The sequence below is a fragment of the Brachyistius frenatus genome, unplaced genomic scaffold (assembly GCF_029030835.1).
Source record: "Brachyistius frenatus isolate BFR_SWC_R1_liver_20210118 unplaced genomic scaffold, ASM2903083v1 Contig_59, whole genome shotgun sequence".
Taxonomy (NCBI): domain Eukaryota; kingdom Metazoa; phylum Chordata; class Actinopteri; family Embiotocidae; genus Brachyistius; species Brachyistius frenatus.
Window position 1 is genome coordinate 878887 of NW_027210658.1, and position 23335 is coordinate 902221.

General features: G+C 42.4%; 1 protein-coding gene across 3 annotated transcripts in view; it reads right to left on the bottom strand.

Moving 5' to 3' along the window:
- Positions 1-23335, bottom strand: part of lrfn2b (leucine rich repeat and fibronectin type III domain containing 2b) — a 138141-nt gene that overhangs the window by 28158 nt on the left and 86648 nt on the right. For 2 of the 3 annotated variants that reach the window (XM_069705827.1, XM_069705826.1), the window contains exon 4: positions 19360-19444. The exons of the other annotated variant lie outside the window; for it this stretch is intronic. The gene's annotated coding sequence lies outside the window, so the exon portion shown is untranslated. The remainder of the gene's footprint in view (positions 1-19359; positions 19445-23335) is intronic. 3 annotated transcript variants of the gene reach the window in all.

Below are 23335 nucleotides of genomic sequence, written 5' to 3' on the forward strand. Positions count from 1 at the left end.
CAGGAATCTTTGATAATTAATTCACCGTTAAGTGAAGTGTTACCTCTGTATGTGAAAAGCAAATTAAATGTCTAAGAGACACATGGATTCATTATCACCACAGTTACTGACAGACGACTGTCATGTCATTAGTTCAGATAACAAAGTTCAACATCCAAGCAATCATTTTCTGTTGTGTGTGAATGAGCATTTCTGCTAACCAAGTGGAGAAAAAAAGTTATTTTTACAAACTAATCTAACATTTATATAACGTCTTTCATATAGATTATAGTCCGAGCTCAATGCACAGCACTCGCCACAACATTACAGCACAATGAGAGGCGACAGGAAGTGTTGTTAACCGGTTTACTGTGCCTCTCTCAGGGCTGTCAGGTTTTTCTAGATGATTCTGAAATGAATGCGATCCTCCACAGGGATGGCTGACCCACTTTACACTGTTTACTGTTTGTTCTCTTCTCTTTTGTTACGATGCTCCATGAGTGTTCTCACACCAGACGGTGAAAGAAAAGGATTAATTACCTTATAAAAACACATCGACGCAGTAATGACAGCAATTAAAGCACAATGACATATTACATAGGGTGGATGTTTCTTCTCTGTACTCTGATAAGTCAATAAGAGCCCCGTTAAGTGCTGTTTTTCCTGAGGTGGGGGTTATTTGCTTTAGTGGCAAACATGAGGTGAAAAGAGAGAAGTTCAAAGAGGCATAAATTGTCATTCCTTCCTCCATAAAATCTCTGCAGATAATTTATGTGCCTCTCGGCTGCCAGATAAGTCATCGGCGTGGTGAGGAGCTGTGAGACCGGTGGGTATATCCAGCTGTGGTTTTGTTAGCTGCATAAAGGAACCATTATTTTGTTCATTTCAAATCACTGCTGGTAATGATACAGACGTGTTCTGGGCCGATCTCAGCGGTACAAAGCGAGTGCGGCAGGAAAGCATCCACTGGCGGTGTTTCCTGCCCTCTTGCTCAGAGCCCTGTTTACAGCCTTTATTTAAAATCAGCGGTGAAAGAAGACTCCACATTGATTTGGTGTTTTGGTCAAACTCAACACAAAAGAAAAACGACTACTGAGTGTACTGAGTCAAAATGAGTGTTGTCACACAACAGGAATGTGTATTTCGCTTCTATTTCTTCTTTGAAAGAAAAAGTAGCACCAGAGAAGTTCCGGCTCACACAGTTATATAACAACAACATTGTTTCATCCAGTTTGTTTCTTGAGAACTGAACATCCAAGTGAAAGCTTTATCATTTGACATGGTCAGATGTCTTTAAATTATAGTTACAACAATGATGAAAACTCATTCTAATAATACTGGCAATATCTAAACGAGCTTCATGAGCCTGTCACCTGGATTGGTTTTCAATTAACAAGTGAGCCCCAGTAAAAAGATCAGTGATCCATATTTTGTCAAGAATCGCTCAACAAAGTGAAGTTGAGACCTGAAGGTCAGTCTGTCTGCAAAATTTAAAGAACTGACAACCGCCCCATTAAAAGAACCAGGAGTTCGCTCGCTGCAGAGTTACCAAAAGAAGTTCTAGTAGAAGACACATCATAACATCAGCTGTTACAGAAGATGTGAAGAGACCTGCTGGGACCAGGAAAAACAAACAATGAACATAGGACCATTGGACTTGATCTAATGAGTCCAGACAGAACATTTTGTGCCTCTTTCCTACCATATAAAGTATTTATATTGCGCCAATTTACAACACAGATTCATTCAGTGCACTAACAACAGTGAAGTCCTGACCACAGAACTTTACAACATTATACAGAGGAACACAACGATTCAACAATTTAAGTTAGGAGGAAATAAAAGAGAGAGAATACAATGCATGGGGCATGAAGGGCATGTTCAAATTCACTTTTGGTATTTTAATAGCAGATAATTTTGAGCTCAAAGTCAGGCCACTGTTCAAACATGTGACATGCAGTTTCTTAATTGATCTTTTAGGCTAACATGACATGAAATAAACCACCCACAGTGCCCTCTCAGACTCCAGCTAAAAGCCAGGTGCGCTTTCTTCCTGCTGACAATTGCTGTGTTCAAATGTGTTCGTATCCAGAGAAGAGTCCGTATGAACGGTGCCCTCTTGTGGTATTCAGCACGTCACGACTCTCAATCTTCTATCAGCCTCGAGATCACGAGTTGTGACGCGTTTGCTGACGTCTACAGAAAGGTCAGAGGTCATGGAAGTTCACTATTTGGTTGGATGTTGAGCTGATATATCGTAATTTTATTCATGCTTGTCTTCATAACTTGGAGAACAGCCGACGTCTGAGGAAAATGTTGATCTTCCCAACAGCCTCATCTTTTCTCTTCGTGTCTTTGTATTTCCTGCATTACTGTTAGCATGCTAAACTGTTAGCCTCTGTGGCTTCTAGATGCCCTCTGTGCTGCTGTTGCCCAGCAACAATGTTTTTACCACTCAAACACAAGCATACGCTGCACATGACTTCTCTTGTTGTCACCACGAGCTCTTGAGTTCCATTTGAACGCAGCAATAGGACCAAACCTTTGTGGTCATTCGTGGAATCACTTCTGCTGCCTCGGGCTAACAATGCACCAACAATGAATCTGTCCACACTTCATTTTAAGACCAACTGCATGGACGCACATTTATAAACTAATAAAACAACGTGGATGCTGGACAGGAAAATTACAACTGTGTTTGTCTGAAACTGACAGCGGAGACAGTTTCCACTTAATGTCGTGACTTCTGCTTCACTGAAATATCGTTTTATTCATGAAGCTGTCGTCGACAACAGAAAAGCTGAACATGAGGAGATGTGTTTGCTTGGACAGCCCGTTAACACTCAGGCTGCGCTGCTGGTATCAGATGTGTGAGCGACTCCTTCACTCCTGGAACCGCTGGTGTCAGACACTCGAGGTGGACACAGATCAGTTCAAAGTGTTGGTCTGTTTCATGTTGTTGCGTCTTTGTCAGCAGCTGGACATTATCCTGCAGTCTGTGAAGTGTGTCACAGTATTTCTTTTTGTGTTTAAAGGGAATTTCGGCCGGTGAAACATTAAAGCATTAAACATTGAATTATTAAAATATTAGTGAAATTCATGAATCATGAAAGCATCCATTAATTGTCGGCGGGACAAACATACCAAGGAAACGCAGCTTTGTTTAGACAGCAGACAGAACAGGTTATTACCAGTGACAGTTTTTACGACGCGACCTGTCTCAGAGACTAGGATGTCCTCTGACCTCTGACCTCTGACCCTCTTATGACTCATCAGGATGTGAAAGAGCTGCATTGGAGGTTAAAATGACGTTTCAAATGAGAGGCTTTGTTGTAGCGCGATGCAGCTCTGCAGCTCGTAAACTTCACAAAACTACAGTGCATGAAAATGTTAATCTCCCCACGTCAGGATCCACAGAGCAGCCAGCCAGGCGGGATGTACGCAGCAGAGCAAACAGGGCAACACACACTGACTGATACTGCTGCTATGAAAATATGAAGCTTTTTTTCTCAGTGTTGCCAGCTTGCGTGACTAAAACCATCCCAGTATTCTTGCATTTATTTGGCCCTTTAAAGCATCTATGCTGCTTTAAATATTTGATGAGCTCAGTCAGATGCAGTCAGCATATATTTTTCAAATAAATCAAAGCTACTGATCCACGACCTCCTCAAGTATCTCCAAACATGGAGCAATTAAAATACAAAAGCGTTAGAATAATCCTCAGTGCGTGGAAAAGAGAAAGTGACAGCTATGAATCCAGCATCAATGACGGACACACACAGACACAGATGAAGGGGAAGTAAGTGCATGGTGTTTCTCAGTGGCTTCCCTGCATCCCGCCTGCAGATCAGTAGAGGCAATAGATTTTGTTGCTGTCACACTGTGGCAGCTGGCATGCAAGTCCCAGATCCCTGTTTGTTTTCTCCAGGTGTCTCAGTGACAACAACCCCCCCCCCCCACTCACAGTGACTCATGCTGCGGGGCCAAATACTGAAAAAATAATGGCTCCCTCTGCAATTATCAACAATTATTTTCAGCGTGTGCATGGTGGTGGAGACAGCTGCCACTGGGATCAGTCGCGGCTCTGCAGCTCGGCCTGCCGGGGTAGATTCATGATGGATGGACAGGAAGAATCCAGACGGAGTATAGTGGCACGCCTCCACGAGGAGTTTGACCTGGTTAATTGGTACCGACACACTACAAGACAGTTACACGGCGCAGGACTAACACGGGATTTAGTGAAGCACATCGGAAGAACTGTAGGAGAGCAGCGAGCTCTGAAAGAGTACAAGGTTAGGGTCACAGCTGAGGAACCGTTTAAAGGACACTAATCGTTTATTACAACCAGTTATTTTCACCTTAATCTACTGTAAAAACTCCTCCTGCCAAGACGTTCCATAGTAAACCCTCCACGCAACTTCGCGTGCATTCATCCATAATCTTTTTCCTTGTTGGCTTTTCTAATTACAAATATCTGCAGGAAGTGTTATTTTCATTGACCAGGATGAAAAAAAAAGAAAAAAAAGAAAAGTAAAATGGGAAGCGAGGGATAATATGAGGGTGGATCAATAAGTTCTGAGACTGCTGCTCGTGTGCGTGATGGAGCATTACAAAGATGTAAATTCATTCTGTGTGCGTCTGAGATTTCTCCGTGGACATGACCGGAGAGCTTTTTATCATCTTTTGAATCAAACTCTGAAACTACGACGTTTCAGAAGGGCTGCGACAATGAAGCAATGAACCTGGAGGAGTTTTCTTAGTGGCTTTCGGTTACCGTCCAAAACTGAAAAAAGCGCATCGGGTGAGCATGAACCATCGCAGACGCAGCCGGTCCATCGCTCGCAAAAACGTGTGTAACTCAGGAACTGATGATGATCGAGCGACAACATCTGTACCAGTAACCTGTTAGTGTTATATCTTTCTGCTGCTCCGTGCACGTCACGGTGACGTGCTCTCGGAGCTTATTGATTCACCCTCGTATTTAGTGAATGCGGGTATCTGGTCTTAAAACAAAGTATTGGACAAATAAACATTCTGACCTGATGATGGCACTGAAGGAAACATCACAGGATCACTGACATAATACAGTTCATCCAGAAACATGACTGTTTCATCAAAGAGATCCGAGGACCCAATCACCGCCCAACAAATTAACAGGTAAAGTAAAGGTAATAGCTCATCTGGTTTTGTACCGGCCTTCAGCGACCAGCCTTTCTGTGTTCACGCTGACTGCTCTTTCAGAATCCGTCAATATTTCAATAGCTCAGAAATTAATCTAATTAAAGATGCACCGTATTGGAATTTCTTACGATACTTCCCAACTCTTTTGGCTGAGTGCTGATGCTGATATATGCACATATTTCCCACCTAATTTTAAATAACATTTAGTCCTTCTTGCAGTGGGATAAACAGATTCAGCAACGTCTGCCTGGAGGGTCTGCAGTTGACTGACGGCTTCAGAATTAGATTTTAAAAAACATAAATTTGGACGTTAAAAGTAAAATGTTTTTGCCGACAAATGCCAAACTATTTCTCTATAATGAGCGATATCCTGTGATGCTGGTCCCACCTGAAAGGTGGAAAAAGAAACTGTCTTCAAGCTCTAACTGGAAGTAGCTGACTTTGATGAGGGTCCTGAAATTTCATCAAAAATAATTGAGTATATCTGATTAAATCTGAAAAGCAGAATACCCATACAACATATATGGATGTATGTTACGAGAAATGACTCTCAGAGTGAAGATACATTAGAAGTGGTGGAGTATCCTGGGGGTGGTGGAGGGCAGCCCTCTGTGGTGCTGTCATGCAATAGTAAATATACAGTAGGTACAGTACACTGCGCATGCAGTATTCATCACTGTGGCTGTGCAGTCATTCCATAGAGAGCAAATCATAATGTAATCCATGCTATGTAGTCGGTACTCAGTCCGGGGTTGTTAAAGGTGGGATATAAATAGTTATATTCAGCTGAAAAAAAGAAGCAACATGAAGTGAAACTCTGAGCCTCGGCTCATGGTGCCATTTTGTATTCTCCACATTCATGTCTACCTTGTTAGCGCCAACCAGGTGCTTTTTCTGTCTCCTGTTTCATCTCTTCATGTTCACACCCAGTTCTCTCAGCAGCAGCTCCACCAACACAGGCAGGTCGATGTCGACAGAGCGCAGCTGATATTAATATCTCCTGTGCTGCTGGAACCGCACAGCTCTCAGACAAGAAGAATTCCTGCTCGCTGGTTCTACTTTCATTTACATTCGTGTGACTCTGCAACATGCAAACACACAGAAGAAGCTTCAATCCTCCGTTCTCCAGCGTTATTTCAACTCGGACGGAGAGAGCCATCGATGATATTTAGACTGGAATTATTTTTTATGGTAAAATGACTTGGAGAAAGTGAAATGGTTTCTGATTGCAGGTATATATCACCAGTCTTCATATTTAACACATTTATCAGTTAAGTTTTGATGGTCTACATTAATGTCCAATCAAAATTCTGTTTCACATACCTTTCTAAGGATTTATTCAAGCAGCAGCCAGCAGGGACGTCATCATTGGTTTGTGAACGTTATGAAGCCTCCAGTTCAGATTCTGTCCGTCACCATCTTGGTAGTTCAGAGCGGTTTGGAGCAGGAAGTGACCATATTTGGACGAGCTGGGGGAGGAGCCACCGGTGGATCTGACTGATCAGATTGGAAACTTGACGATACTACGTCCCGCCCACCGATAGCTGTAACCTGACTGCACCACAGGCCTGTCAATCAAACAGACATGCCCCCAAAAACAGGTATTTTTGAATCTTCTTTTCTAATGAATGAGGGATTATTTTCAGATGGACCTCCAGAAAACTAATAAGAAGGAGTGACTTTAGCTAACAACACCGAGATAACTGATGGACACATTTTATTCACTTTGGATTTGATGAGAGAAGTTGAATGGGAGTCTATGGAGCCGGAGGCTTTTTGGAGCCGACCTCTAGTGGCACTCGGTGGTATTGCAGCTGAAGACACTTCCGCATCGGAACCATTTTATAGACCTGAAGATACGAACACTTTTATATACAGTCGAAGGATTTATCACTTAGCTGAATTACTGATTTTTTTCTTGCACCAACAAGTCAAAGTTTTTAACATTGACTGTATGGATTCACTCCAAATTTGTTTCCCATATAATGCTTCCTAGCAGCTGTGGTGGAGCATTTAAGTTTCAGCTGCTGCCCCCAGGGGGCTGACATCTGTGGTTATGAGATCAATGTCTCAAAAAGTCATGGATTGTTTGTCATTGCATTTTATACAAACATTCATGTTCGCCTCAGGATGAATTGTAATAACTTTTAATCTCCATCCATTTTTATCTCACGCCACCAGCAAGTCGAAGTTTGAATTACTTTGACACAAATAGAAGTAAACTAATATTGCATGTTGTATTGCAGATACTGTCATCAGTCTAAAGTGTAGTTTGGGATTATTGCTAATAAGCTAATTTCATCATGCTAACATGCTGAACTATGATATGAACATAGTAAAGGGACATGACATGGTTCATAACCAGTGCTTTATAATTTCACGTGCACCTATTATTTCAGAAAAAAACTAAATCTGAAGTGCCACTGGACATCAGCACCAGGAACGTCCCTCTAACACAGTTTCAGCTGAATTTATTTTCATGCCTGTATGTGGGAGATGCCGCCCATGTGAAAGTGTTTGTGAGGGAGAGGGAGAGAAAAGGCAGCGATGGAGTGGGAGGGCGGGTGGGTCTGGCCTTTGTTCTGTCTGAATGCCTCCTCCAGTGCAGCAAGCATTTATTACTGCGCTCTCCCACTCGTCCTATATCTGCATGCTGCTCGCATTAAGACGGAGGGATTACATTTGTGCCTCCCCAAACATGACCGACTCAACAAGCCAGTCAGTGCTTTATTTTCCTGATGGTTTCAGCTGCGGTTTGATGTAAAACCGGGTAGACATATGAGCAGTCAGGTGTGGTAATCTCAGGCTAACATGCAGTTGAAGCTCATCTGAGGATTTTACCTGAATGACATTCAGAAGCAGTGATTCAACTCACTGCATCCTGAATGTAGCCTTTTTATATTCATACGAGTACAAAAACAGCTCTCCTTAGTTTTCTTAGAGGCCCATTGATAAACTGACCCACTTCAGACTGGTGTCGACAGCTTCCACACAGCGGGATTTCCCCTCAAAACATCTCACGGGATTTCATTTCAATTAAGGTCTCAATGCAGATTGGAGAAAAAGTACAGGAAGTGAAAACTTTTTTCTGATGACCTCTCACATTTATCTGCTGTCCCTGAATCGAGACAGTTCAAACCAGCATCTTCTGCAGATCAGTAACATTAAAACTATATTGTAGTTTTTCACCGTTACAATGGCACCTGTCAAAGTGTGGGAAGCAGAAATCAGAGTTTCCACTCAAAGTCAAAGGTCAAACTCACTTTCACTGACTACAAAACTGAAACTCGATGACCTCTAATGAACAGAAAAACATGCTGCCGTTGTGCTGAGCAGACAAGAAACAGAATCATTTCTGTTAAAAATGGGCTGACACACGCCCCACTCTTTGCTCCGATATTAAAATAAATTAAATTCATATCTAAATATTGCCTGTAGAAGCAAATAATTTTTCTAACAGTAACTGTAATTATCTCACAAGCTAATAAGTTGCATTTTCAATTTCTGTCAGTGAACACTAATGTTACCAACCACACAAACTGACAATAACCAGCTAACTAATGTTGCAGCTACATACATGGGGAATATTACATTTTGATAAATGGCAACTCAAATTTAAACATGCAAACAAAATTCCCTGATATTCCATAACTGGCACAAAACAAATTGGAAAACTGTGTTTAAAAATCCCTGATTTCCCCTGATATTCCCGGACTCCTGGCAACCCTGAGGTAAAATGGGGAAGTGATTCCCACCACCTTCTGTAGCAGGAGCTGGGATGTTATAAGAACCCAAACCACCCGGCTCAGAACGTTCCCATGAGGACTGAGGAAGAGGAAGTTAAAATACTTAAAACATGTGGTTACCCAAACTGGGCTTTCACCAAGATAGAACTACATTAATAGTTCTTATGAACTCAGAAGGATATTCTTTTTTATTTTTTTTATTTCACTTTATTAATCCCCGAGGGGAAATTTCTTTGCTACAGCAGGGGGTTTCTCAGGGGGGAGCTGCTGCAACAGGCTGCCACTAGCGCGGCGCCAGGTAACCTGACCTGAGGTGCATGTTTTTGGATGATGGGAGGAAGCTGGAGAACCCGGAGAGAACCCACGCAAGCACAGGGAGAACATGCAAACTCCGCACAGAAAGGCCCAGGACCGGATTCGAACCCAGAACCTTTTTGCTGTGAGGCGACAATGCTAACCACTGCACCACCGTGCTGCCCAACAAACACCGCATTCCTCAACCCCATGAACACTCAGGGCAGCAGCTCGCCCACCCGAGGACAAAACCCCTAGTGCATGCTGGTTAATGCAGCGAGGAATGATCACACAGACCCGTACGTATCACAGCAAAGCGTGTAATAGACACGCCTGTCCACTAAAGTGCAGCAGCTGGAGATTAGCAGGTTCTGCTTTCATGGCCGGGCGTGTCTATTACACACTTTGCGGGGAAACAAAACAAACAGTCTAAAGACACAACACAGGAGAGCCTCAGAACCGGATTATCCCAAAAGCACGTAAATAAAGGGATACAAGGTTCAAGAAAATGATGGTTACTCAGACTTGGGTTTCATATTTCCATCATTTCTACCATTTGCAGGGACACTGTCCCTCAAAAAACACTGTCAAAACATGTTATCCACTTCGTTTGGAGGTGAAACAGGGGTGAGCAAACTGGAAATGTTGCTAATGATCACTGAGCTCATGTAAAATGAATGGTTCATAATAGAAGCAGGAAGACGATCTGTGACGGTGTTTAAACAGACAGTTTTACTTTTCATCATTTTTTTTTTCTGGATCCGTCAAAGATTTTACAGTGACACTATGAGCGATGCTCAGATAACAGCAGTTCATTTAGTAAATGCAATGTTACTATTACTGACGGGAACAATCAGGGAGGTGAGAAAGATAGAAAGGAGGAAACAACATGGGGCCCAATGTGTTGTGAAGTCCTGTTGGAGTAAAATGACCGGAGCGTGTTTAGTCGCAGGGTCACCAACGTCACACAATAGATGGACAGAAAAACTCATCACCTGACTCATCATCATCCTTCAAAGGTGACAGCTCAGTCAAAAACACTCTGCTTGCAGTGTGTGCATTGCAACTGGATGTAAAAGTGTGTCCCTGCTCCGCCAGACGATCACTCAGCTTCAGTTTTCCGCTGCGAGTTTAGTTACCCTGTTGACATTTACTGTCGCTCAGTCACTCTGACGGTCGGACCGATCAGCGACGGCTGTCGTGGTTTAGTTTCTGTGACCTTGAAGTCGAGCGTTCTTTCATAAATGTAGTTGCAGTGCTGGTCAAGTTTTGGCTGGTTTCTGTACATACTAATTGGTTAAAGATGCTCCTTGTCTCAAAATGAGATCTACGCCTGGTAGGATGCAACGACTACATATGACCTGTGGAGCGAACCCAGATCCAGATGTTCACACAGTGAATCTGGGTCTGGTACCACCGGGCTAGAAACATTCTGTGATGGTGCGAGCTGTAGAAAATATGTTGGTGAGATTTCAAAAAGTTTTAATTTTAGTAAAGATTTCAGCTAAGGTCACTGAATATTTTCTCCATATTTAATCTTTTAAGTGGCAACAAGAGACATTTTTATAATGACAATGTGAAGAGGGGCCACTCATGGTAATAAACATTCAGGGAATTATCAGCTAAATCTGGAGCTCCTCTTCAGCTTGAAAGTGCTTTGTACTATTTTGATTACCTATCAGTGCTCTAACAGCATCATTCTTCAGAGTCTTCAGAGAAAACACAGCGCAGACTTCCTGCTCCAACACTGACAGCAGACAGACTCGGTCGCAGAAGATGGTGAACATGGAGGTTGAACTTTTCACAACTAAATACAAGAGTTTATTATTCATTTAAAGTTAAAAACATGAATAGGTTTGGAAGTTTCAGCTGTCTTCACAAACCCGTCAACTTCATATTCTAGACAGCTGCATTATAAACAGAAAGACGTGGGTTTAAAACAGCAGAGCTGATGAATGACGGCCTCTTGTAACATGTTTTTGGTACAGAAGTGTTTGAAATAAAGACGTGCACTTTTTCTCGTTTCTCTGGTAATATAAGTCTTTGAAAGGGTGATAGTGGAGTGAAAGAAGAGTGTTTCTGGCTTCCGGAGTGGGACCAATTAACCCTGACAGAACACTTTAATTTCATGCCAACACATAAGTATTCACAACCTCTTCCTCCTACACAAAGTACACTAACTGTAAACTCTGTTGACTGCCACTGAGGAACCGACTGAAGGATTTTAAGCAGACTGTTCGAAGATGTGTAAATGCACACTTCATGCATTTCATCTCCTCAAATGATTGTTGGAAAAGGTCTCTTTTATTCTATGAATTGATAAATGAAGTAAGCGAATGTAGGAGAGAATAAGAATAATAAAACAGCACACAGAGACAAAGGCTTTGTGTAAATCAACTTCAGAACCCACAACCTGGCATTTATTGGCCTTTAACATGTGAAGCATGTGTCTGTATCTAATGAGAAAGTAAAACAAGTTTCAGCACCAACATCAGCAACATTAAATGTAAAGAAGGTAGTTAGTATTCAGAGCACATCTGAGATAGATGCAGCTCGCTTCCTCTGGCCCTGAAAAAACTGCTCAGAAATAAGGCAAAGATAGCAGCTGAGTTTGGAGGTGGAGAGGGAGCTCCACGATGACAACACATGAGATGGAGGAGAGGAGGAGGAGGAGGAGGATGTGGGAGAGTGCAGGATGATTTAGTGGGAAGACTATGAGCAGAGGCTATTAGACTTGGTTCACAGTCTTATCGTGGGATGTTGAGCAGCTATTTTTGGAGGGGAGGTGAGGAAGCCCTCTATCAGCCCATTAGAGAGGCATTAAGCTTCATTAATTAACTCATACTGTTCAATTCGGACCAATTTGAGTTTTAATGCTTATAATATCTGCTGAAAATTATAAGGATATGTAGGGTGAGAATATACAGTGGGTACGGAAAGTATTCAGACCCCTTTAAATTTTTCACTCTTTGTTTCATTGCAGCCATTTGCTAAAATCAAAAAAGTTCATTTTATTTCTCATTAATGTACACTCAGCACCCCATGTTGACAGAAAAAAACAGAAATGTAGAAATTTGTGCAAATTTATTAAAAAAGAAAAACTGAAATATCACATGGTCATAAGTATTCAGACCCTTTGCTCAGTATTGAGTAGAAGCACCCTTTTGAGCTCGTACAGCCATGAGTCTTCTTGGGAATGATGCAACAAGCTTTTCACACCTGCATTTGGGGATCCTCTGCCATTCTTCCTTGCAATTCCTCTCCAGTTCCACCAGGTTGAATGGTGTACGTTGGTGGACAGCCATTTTCAGGTCTCTCCAGAGATGCTCAATTGGGTTTAGGTCAGGGCTCTGGCTGGGCCAGTCAAGAATGGTCACAGAGTTGTTCCGAAGCCATTCTTTTGTTATTTTAGCTGTGTGCTTAGGGTCATTGTCTTGTTGGAAGGTGAACCTTCGGCCCAGTCTGAGGTCCAGAGCACTCTGGAAGAGGTTTTCTTCCAGGATATCTCTGTACTTGGCCACATTCATCATTCCTTCAATTTCAACCAGTCGTCCTGTCCCTGCAGCTGAAAAACACCCCCATAGCATGATGCTGCCACCACCATGTTTCACTGTTGGGATTGTATTGGGCAGGTGATGAGCAGTGCCTGGTTTTCTCCACACATACCACTTAGAATTAACGCCAAAAAGTTCAATCTTGGTCTCATCAGACCAGAGAATCTTATTTCTCATAGTCTGGGAGTCCTTCATGTGTTTTTTGGCAAACTCTATGCGGGCTTTCATATGTTTTGCACTGAGGAGAGGCTTCCGTCGGGCCACTCTGCCATAAAGCCCCGACTGGTGGAGGGCTGCAGTGATAGTTGACTTTGTGGAACTTTCTCCCATCTCCCTACTGCATCTCTGGAGCTCAGCCACAGTGATCTTTGGGTTCTTCTTTACCTCTCTCACCAAGGCTCTTCTCCCACGATTGCTCAGTTTGGCTGGACGGCCAGGTCTAGGAAGAGTTCTGGTCGTCCCAAACTTCTTCCATTTAAGGATTATGGAGGCCACTGTGCTCTTAGGAACCTTGAGTGCTGCAGAAATTATTTTGTAACGTTGGCCAGATCTGTGCCTTGCCACAATTCTGTCTCTGAGCTCCTTGGACAGTTCCTTCGACCTCATGATTATAATTTGCTCTGACATGCACTGTGAGCTGTAAGGTCTTATATAGACAGATGTGTGCCTTTCCTAATCATGTCCAATCAGTTTAATTAAACACAGCTGGACTCCAATGAAGGAGTAGAACCATCTCAAGGAGGATCAGAAGAAATGGACAGCAGGTGAGTTAAATATGAGTGTCACAGCAAAGGGTCTGAATACTTATGACCATGTGATATTTCAGTTTTTCTTTTTTAATAAATTTGCACAAATTTCTACATTTGTTTTTTTCTGTCAAGATGGGGTGCTTAGTGTACATTAATGAGAAATACAATGAACTTTTTTGATTTTAGCAAATGGCTGCAATGAAACAAAGAGTGAAAAATTTAAAGGGGTCTGAATACTTTCCGTACCCACTGTACGTAATACAGAGATCAAACAAATAACAGCAACAGCTAACAATCAGGTGCAACATTTTACGCTCTCTGATTGTAATAAAATGCTCCTGCACGTAATTCAGATGAATTAAAACACTGGTTTTCTGGTCTGGTAACACAGATAACTCTATTTTTGTACCGGCACAAAGCTGGTCTAAGAGCAGATCCAGGCACAGTGCAAAGCCTTTTTTTCCCACGTTTGTACAGAGCTGCCGTTTTCAGTACTTAACACAAATCGACGCAACAAGGGGCGCGTCGGTAAGGATGCACACATGAAGTGCAATTTTGGTGCTACATTTTGAGGTGAAATCACACTTCCCTTCCGGTAGCTCAGACCAGGTCGAAGTCTGGTGCAGCCGGTGGAGCGGGAACGGATCTGTCCACAATCACAGACAGAATTGGTGGATATTCTACGTATTTGATCCCACTAACATAAATTATTAAAACAAAATGTCTTTGTGTAATCATATGAAAAAAAATGAACATGACTTTTGTCTATTTTATTTGACGTGAATCGGGCAGTTGGTGCGTGTCATGACACAGTAGCCTGTCTCAGCCATAACATATAAAAGGCCCTGGTGTTAACTACAAATCTACTCAGCTACGCAAGACCACTGAGTGGGACACCGGGTCATTTATGCACAAAAGGTTAAACAATTTAACTAATGATGAAACATAAATCAAGCACACGCAAGGCTCCCGATGCAGTTTATTTATTAACGCCACAACATCAGTGATGTTTGGAGCACATTGGTCTTCATCAGTGCTGTTAGTATTTTAATTGAGTTGGCGGTTTTCAGTGTACGTCATTTACTTCTGCTCACTCCTCAACATCGTTTCAGCACCAAATTTCAGAATTTTGGATGAATGTTCTTTGTTCACTTTGACATTTAATTAATGCCGATGTTTGGTGTCTGTTAGATGCAGTTCAACATCATCACACCTACATGTGCTCCAAACATGCAGAACTTAGATTGGTGTTTGCGCTGCGCCTAGATTCATGAAAATAGAGCCCATACTATGATTGGACTGACGCAGGGAGGTGCACAGTTGGCTTCATAAGGTTTTCATAAGACCACAGGTTCAGCTATTTATTTCGGTCAACCGGCACGTGGCTCGTTTTGATGACAAGACGAGAGCTCCCAGAGGAGTTCATTTTGAGCACAAAGCAAAGTTTGGTTTGTTCCATCATGTCTTCAGCACAGTTTCTATTGTTTACTTCTAATGACAGGAATTTTGTAAAAAATTTAAGCGCACACAAACATCGCGATTCATTTATCGCAAGATTGCGATTTCCTGGAAGGTGTTTCAAGGTGTTTCTACTTCCTCTCACTGTAAAAAGAAGGTAATATAGATACCGTCGCTGCCATCTTGTGCTGTCGATGTACAGGGTTCCCACTCCAAGTCAAATGTAAAGTTTCCTGACTTTTTCCCGACTTTCACCTACTAAAAAGCTGAAATTGAATGATCTGCTGTTGGGCTGAGCGGACGAGAAACAGACACATTTCCCCACCAATTTGCAAGCTCAGTTATGTGACATCACATCCCCCCTTTTACAGCATCAAATAACAACTTCAAACCAAACTCAACACAAAAAATGAAGACAAACATCAGCTGATTAGACTCCTGGACAATAATGTACAGAAAGGAGAAAAAGTGCCACAAAGACCTGACAGCAGAATCCATCTGTCAGTCACTCTGAGCCGATGACTTCCTGAGAGCCTCATGTGTAAGAGATCTCTCTCTGACCTCTAAACCCTGCGCTGCCCCTGGCGCGCTGCCTTTTGGGACCTGAGCAAGCTTCGGTCCACCCTCAGAGGTAGGACGGAGGCTTTGATCTGCCACAGCTGAAATTGTTCGAGCCCGACTGACTGAAGAGATGATAGTCAGCAGCATGAAGGCCGACAGCCATAATACCACCTGACAAACTGAATCAGCTCATCGGTGGAGCAAACACCGTAACAGACCGAGCAGTAGGAGCCCATGTAGCTGAGATTTGCTTGTCACTCATCTTCCTCTTGAGCAGCTATGAAGGATGACAAGCCGGCTTAATATAAAGCAGGTCCTAGAAAACAGTACTATTGAACACTTCATGGGCTTTGATAGAAAACTCTTCATTGTTCTATCGCATTAAGATGGCAAGATCCATTTGGTATCTGTGTTTAAACAAAGCTGGCACTTTGCACTTTTACTTTTACTTTTACACACAGAACAACGCAGATTTGTGTCTTAGTGAGATAGTAGTTTTAGATTAAAAAAAATCATATGGCCTTATAGTCCTTTAAATCTAAATAATCTGATGCATGTTCAAACTGATGGATGTAACTTTTGAAAAAAAAAAAAAAAAAACAAGAGTGTGAAGAAATGTTTACTGTAAATGAAAACAACAGAGCAAGTAACTGCAAAACTCTCCACTGATTTCGGTCTCCCATGTACATCAGTCCTGAATGGGAGACGTAGATGAACTGAGGTGTTCATAAGAGGATGCAACTCGATACCCGGAAGCTGCTCCACAGATTGTGTTCTCTCTGCACGGTGCATAAAATCCTCACATTATCCGTGAAACATTATCAGAAGGATTTCAACCTGGGAACTTCTCAAATTTCACAGGCAATCCTCAGATTGATCCACCGAGCTGCAATCACTGCTCAGGCTGGTTAGGGATAAGATGACTTCACTGAAAGAATATGAAGGAAAACTAACACAAAATCCTATCTGAAGGATGATCCCATTGTCCCGAGAGGCTGAATTCACCAACTCTGCTCTGTCCCTTCCTCCGCGGCATTCATACAAATCTGAAACTTCAAAGGAACACTGGAGTTATCGGGTTTAAAGACCAGATTAAGAAGACAAAAAAAAGGCTTAATTTACAGTATATGGAACAGATTGTCAAGTGATTCTTTGCACTAAATAATAACTGTGGTTCTGTTTCAGTCACTGAGACTTTAATTCATACAATTAATTTATAGGAGCCACAAAGCAAATCAGAAGATTGCAGCAAAACATCCTTTGAAGAGGGTTTAATATACTCGAGCGTGGAGATACAACAATTTAAGCTAATTTTCTACACATACATTAACAAGCGCATGTACAGTTTAGAAAATACAAACACAGAACTGAATCCAGCAGGTACTGAGCGTTATATTCTGATGTCCTGCTGTAATCTTTGCTGCTGTAGATTTTCTTCCAGTCCACTCTCATAATCCAACTCATAATCCAACAAGTATCAATAGATTTTAAAAGTTAGAATTTCAAATCAAGAACAAGAAGTTACGTTAGTTTGTAGGTTTCCAGTTTTCATTCAGTACCTCGACACCCGACGAGGATGAGGAGGCCTCTGGTGCTGCGCCTCTAAAGTGAACTTTCTTTCCTTCCTAAGAACCTCTTTGAATCTGTTTGACGGATGATGAACTCCACAGAGCTGCCGGAGCACTCCAACATCCAAACACTTCACCCATCGGCTGCTCTTTCAAAGCCAATATTCATCCTGTTTTATAGCAATGAGCTTCATTTGCAAACGAGCTGTTTTATCTATACCTAAATATAACAGTAACATTTTAAATAGTGTAAGAATTAGGAGAAATAAATGTAGATAGTAGAGGTTGAGGATGAGACTCTCTCATGATCTCCAACATACACGACCACAGGTGGTTTGTTCCTTCCCTCAGATACAGCCCTCACGGCCGTCTTTCTAAATGAGGTTTCCTGGTTACGTTTAGTCACAAAATCCAGTTTGTTAAAAATTCAGTGTGATAGTAGTTTGGACTTAAAAATCATTTGAACTGTGTTGTGCATCAAAGTTGCTACTTCCTTAACCCTCGTGTTGTCCTTGGATCAAAATGACCCGCAGCTGTGTTCAACCAAGTTCTATTTTATTTTCATATTTTTTGGGATCATTGGTGACAAGGAGGCTGTGAGGGTTTCTTTAAAGAATGATGACCGATGATCCCAAAAAATATAAAAAATATAGAAATAAAATAGAACTTGGTTGAACAAGGCTGTGGGTCATTTTGACCCAAGGACAACACAAGGGTTAAAGTTTTGCAGCCTTCGTTGTCATGGCAACAGTAAAAACAGAAAGCGAACGGGGCCCCTGAATCCAAGTTTCCTGTTGTTTCCAAACATCATCCCAACCAGCCCGCTCCTAAAAATTCACAACTCATACCATATAGACATCATCTGAACTTCATCATATTGTCATTAATCATAACTATGTAGCTGCTTGTGGGGGATTGTAATGAGATGCTTGCATTGGATTTGTTTTTTTAGAGGACAATCTGGTCTATTTGTCTTTTTGGGTAGAAATTAAGTCTCTGAGGAGAACTGCTTGACGTAGTTTAAAATATAGAAACATTTTTTCCATCCTCTGACATGCGTAGGAAGCTTGTTGCAAACATTGATTTATGTAAAGTACAAAAGCTGCTGCCTGTGGTGTTTGTTCCTTCAGCTCCAACTCAGCCTGAAGACAATTTTTGTTTCTACTTCTAGTTTTCATGAAAGCCTTCGAACAACTTTTGTGGATCCCCAAAGGAGCCGTTGTCAACCTTGGCAATCAGGAGAATGTGTTTCTGACATCCAGCGTGTGGTCTGTTCAGCCAATTAGTGAGAGGTCAGACGGGGTGAGACCCAGCTCAGCATCCTTGTTTTAAGATAGTGTGCAGGGAAAAAGTGAATTAAGGTTTGCTGTCTGATTCAAACAGTTATATTATTAAAACCAGATAATGTAACACAAAATTCTAAATAGGATCAAATCTATAACGCTCAGGGAAATTTAAGAATTTACCTGAATAAATGGAGTTTTACTGCCATCAGATTGGGATTAGTGGGTGTTCATTTGTCACACTACAGCAGACATTCTCTGTGACATTTCCTCGAGCACATCCCTTACAACCAATGTGTTTTAGATGCTGCTAGACAGTCTGTCAGTCAATCACTTACACTGAAGCATCTTCAGACCTGCTAACCAGTGATGTGCTAATTGCTTCAGACAATGGACTCGTTTCTACACGTGTCCTCCTGGATCTCAACCTTTACAACAGAAATAGACTTTGGGATCAGAGGAACTGCACCAGGTTGGTTGAAATCACATCTATCCAACAGATTTCAATTTGTTCATGTCAACGAGGACTTTTCCACGTTTACAAAGGTTAGTAACAGAAGTATGCACGTGCAGGTTTTAATGTTGTCTCATCTCATTCTGTAAAAGTCACTGAATGCAACTGGTTTTAAATCAAAGAACACATAAAAGCTGATATATCAAATCATCAGTGGAACTATATGGACGGCTCTGTCAGTTTGTTGGACTTTGTTGTATTTGCATCGATGGTGTCAGTGGATGGATCCTGCTGACTTCAGTGATCATCCAGCATGAGGGGGATGTTTTTGGTTCATGGAGAACTGTCTGAACAACAGGAACCGTCATAGATGTCAGCCTCTAAGGGCTGCTAGTCAGGCGCTAGATTGGCAGTCATGTTGTGCTGTGATGTGCAGCAGATGGCTTCCTGCTGTGGTTTCATGCAGTTCGTCTGGTTTTGTTGTGTTGCAGTCAGGCCCAGATCGTCTGTTGGTGTGTCTGTCAGTTCTTACCTGCACTGTACTGTCTCTCTGCCATAGGATCACTCACGAGCTCAGCCCCACGTCTGTCACTCCGGCACCAACAGAAACACACAACCTGGAGACCAAAGAACAGAACGGCTTCGGCTCAGACATGCTGTCATACAGGCGGCATGTGGGCTCCGACACACACTGAAAGGATCAGAATACTGTTTTCACATTATTTAAATTCTGTATTTCACATTTCTCTACAACTCTCCTGCATATTTTGACTGTGATGGCGATTTTTTTTAATCAACTGGTCGTAGCTAACTCCACCTCACATGTACCACACATACATGAGACACAGTATGTCTGCATTTATTATGGTCCCTTTCGTGTTGTGTGGGTTGTGCAGATTAATTTAAAATGCCGGCACAACATAACTGCTGAGGCTGGAATTTTGGTTCTCGAAAATGACACATGAACACCTCAGCAGGTCTGTGCAAAAAGGGGTTTAATGTGGCTTGCAAAGGCACCAATGCACACCTTTCACATCTTAACACATTATTGCATTTTAATCAGAGAAAATGCACCATTTTATAAAAACTAGTAACAGACACATGCATGAAGGTGGATTTTGGGCCAGTGAACATCATACTAAGAGATGTGTGAGGGCAGTTAATGATTAGTGGGTAGATCCCTCCATCAGATCCTTGGTGGAAATAGTCATAAAGCCAATGACACAAAAACCCAGCAGCCCAGTATCCATACTACCATATTAGCATACCAGAAACAGATTTAGTACGTCCCAATACATAGCATGTTAAAAGCAGTACGCCAAAAGTACCAGGATGTTCAACTACATCCAGTCGTATTTAACAGTCTGCAGGTCAGCATGACACTCGTGCTGTTCTGACCCACAATCCTCTGCAGTGGAAGATATGTCACATCTCCTGAGCTGCTGAGAGAGTTTGTGGCGCTGATGCTCCTCCCACAAAAAGGAAGAAGATGATGAAGATGAAGTGTACTCGTTACAAATCCAAGCCTTTTTCTTTTTACTTTAAATGCGGATTGTGACAGATGTGACCAAGAGGGTCAAAGGTCACGGCGCATTTGAATGAGGAAGTACTATGTCTCGGCTGTAAACATGCATCAGTGCATACTTTACTTAAGTTTGGTTAAACCCTAACCCTAACCTTCTTGACCACCAGTCTGGTTTCAACAGACCACTCAACAGAGACGGTCCTCCTTGCTGTCTCTGAGCAGCTTCACACTGCTAGAGCAGCCTCTCTCTCCTCTGTCCTGATCCTTCTAGACCTTCTGCTGCATTTGACACAGTGAACCACCAGATCCTTCTTTCCTCCTTCAGGACCTCGGTGTCTCAGCTCTGCTCTCTCCCTGTTCTCATCCTACCTCAACGACCTCACTTACCAGGTAACTTGGAGAGGATCTGTGTCTGAACCTTGTCCTCTCACTACTGGTGTCCCTCAAGGCTCCGTCCTGGGTCCCCTCCTCTTCTCTCTGTACACCAACTCTCTCGGCTCTGTCATTCACTCGCATGGCTTTTCCTACCACAGCTATGCTGAAAATCAACCTCGACAAGACTGAACTGCTCTTCCTTCCAGGGAAAGACTCTCCCACCCTCAACCTGACTACTACCTTCAACAACTCTGTTATCCTCGACCCTGATTGCTAAGAACCTTGGAGACACTTGACAGTCAACTCTCTCTTACTGCCAACATCACTGCAACAACATGTTCCTGTAGATACATACTGCACAACATCAGGAGAATAAGTCCTCTTCTCACTCAGAAGGAGGTGCAGGTTCTGGTCCAGGCTCTGGTCCAGGCTCTGGTCCAGGCTCTGGTCCAGGTTCTGGTCCAGGTTCTGGTCATCTCACATCTGGACTACTGTAACTCCCTCCTGGCAGGTCTACCTGTTAGTACCATCCGACCTCTGCAGCTCATCCAGAATGCAGCAGCTCGACTGGTCTTTAACCTCCTAAATTCACTCACACTACTCTACTCCTCCTCCTCTACCTCTTCCACCTCCTCCTCCTCCTCTACATCCAGGACATGGTCTAACCTTACATCCCAGCCCGCTCCCTTCGCTCTGCTTCTACCAATCAGCTTGTTGCGCCTCACTGAGCTAAACACTCTACAAAATCACAACTGTTTGCTGTCCTGGCTCCTAAATGGTGGAATGAGCTCCCCACTGACATCAGGACAGCAGAAACTCTGAACATCTTCCACCACAAACTAAAAACACACCTCTTCAGACTTTACCTTGAACAGAAGAACTTTAGTAGCTTAAAATGAAACTTACTGATAGAACTTTGAAGTTTGGCTTTCTTGAAGAAAATTGTATTTTCTTGATTCTTGTTGTTCTGGGTTTGAACCCTCATGGTTGAAACGTACTTATCATAAGTCACTTTGGATAAAAGTGTCAGCTTAATGTAATGTAATGTAAAATATCCTGCTCAACAGCGCAGAACAGAAAAGACGACTGTTATGACATCACCAATTGTATTTAAACGTTTGAGTGACTGAGTGGGAAACTGTCATCACAAGCAGCTGTTGAAGAGCTTAGACTGATGCATCTATCTTGAACTTTCAGTACTTCACTGTTCAAAGACAACATTTATGAAAGCACTAAAACAAACTGAAACCAATGGCTGCTGGCAAGGTCTTACGTTTCATACTTTGTGAAAGCGTTGAAACACACACACACACACACACACACACACACACACACACACACACACACACACACACACACACACACACACACACACACACACACACACACACACACACACACACACACACACACACACAGTTATTTTCTTAACCAATACATGTGAGAGATGAAATGCAGAGCAACGAGAGCTCCTCTCTGTGCTGCTCATTAGGTTGACTGCTTAAATTCAGACAGTTAATGATACAGACAGAAAGACAAATGAAAAAATAATTGAAAAACCAATGAACATGAAGCAGTTCACGTGTACATGCAGACACACAAGGAAAGCTACACACTGAACCTCCTGTGTACATCACACTGCGTCTACCTCACTCTACACACAGACTTGAAGAAATAACGTGGAGGTGGAATTAGTTGTTAAGATCAAATAACTTCCTGTCCAGCGATGATTAATTGAGCAACACTCAGCAACAGCGCAGCAAAACTCGCTTGAGATTAATTCGATTTGATTCAGTTTTATTTATACAGCACCAAATCGCAACATAAGTCATCTGGGGTGCTTTAAGTTAGAAGGTGGAGGCCTGAGCAGAAAAACTCTGATCTGGAGCCAGAGATAAATGAAGTTAGACACAAGAGTAGGGAGGACGGAGAGGAAAAGGCTACAGAAGAGAGAAGACATATTCCACCTCACATCAACATCTGTGCTGGTGAGATCGGATCACAAACGTCCAGCTTTAAGTCGTCTGCGTTTCATGCATCTCCACATGTGTCCTGAGTCCACACTTGAGATCTTATGTCATTTTGATGCTCTATATGCAAATATACAAGTAAATAAGCACAAGAACAGGAACCTAAACTTCAAATCCCGAAAGTCTCGCGTCAGATTAATGGATTGTTGCAGGTCATTGCTGCTGTGGTTTAATGGAGGGGGCGGCAGGTCTGATGAAAAAAACTAAAGCCAAGGAGGCTTTGGTGAAACAAGCCTCATGTAGCAGCGTGCTTCAAATCACTAATAAGCTGCTTTGGAGTTCAAGTTTGCACTGAAACTCTCCTCCTTTCTGTACAGTTCAGCTGCGCTCAGCACAATCACACAGGAGAGTTTTTTTCAATAGTAACAAAAAAAAGAAAAGAGGAGCAGACAGAGATCTTCACATGAAAGATTAAATAGAGGAAAACGAATCCAAAACGAACGGACATATTGCACCTACAGATATAAGAGCTGCATTTATTTTTGTTCCTTGTTCAGAGGAAGTCAGCTGAGTAGACGGTCTTCCAATGTGGCCCAGGATGGATTGAAGACTTTGATTTCATTTCCATTCCAAAGACA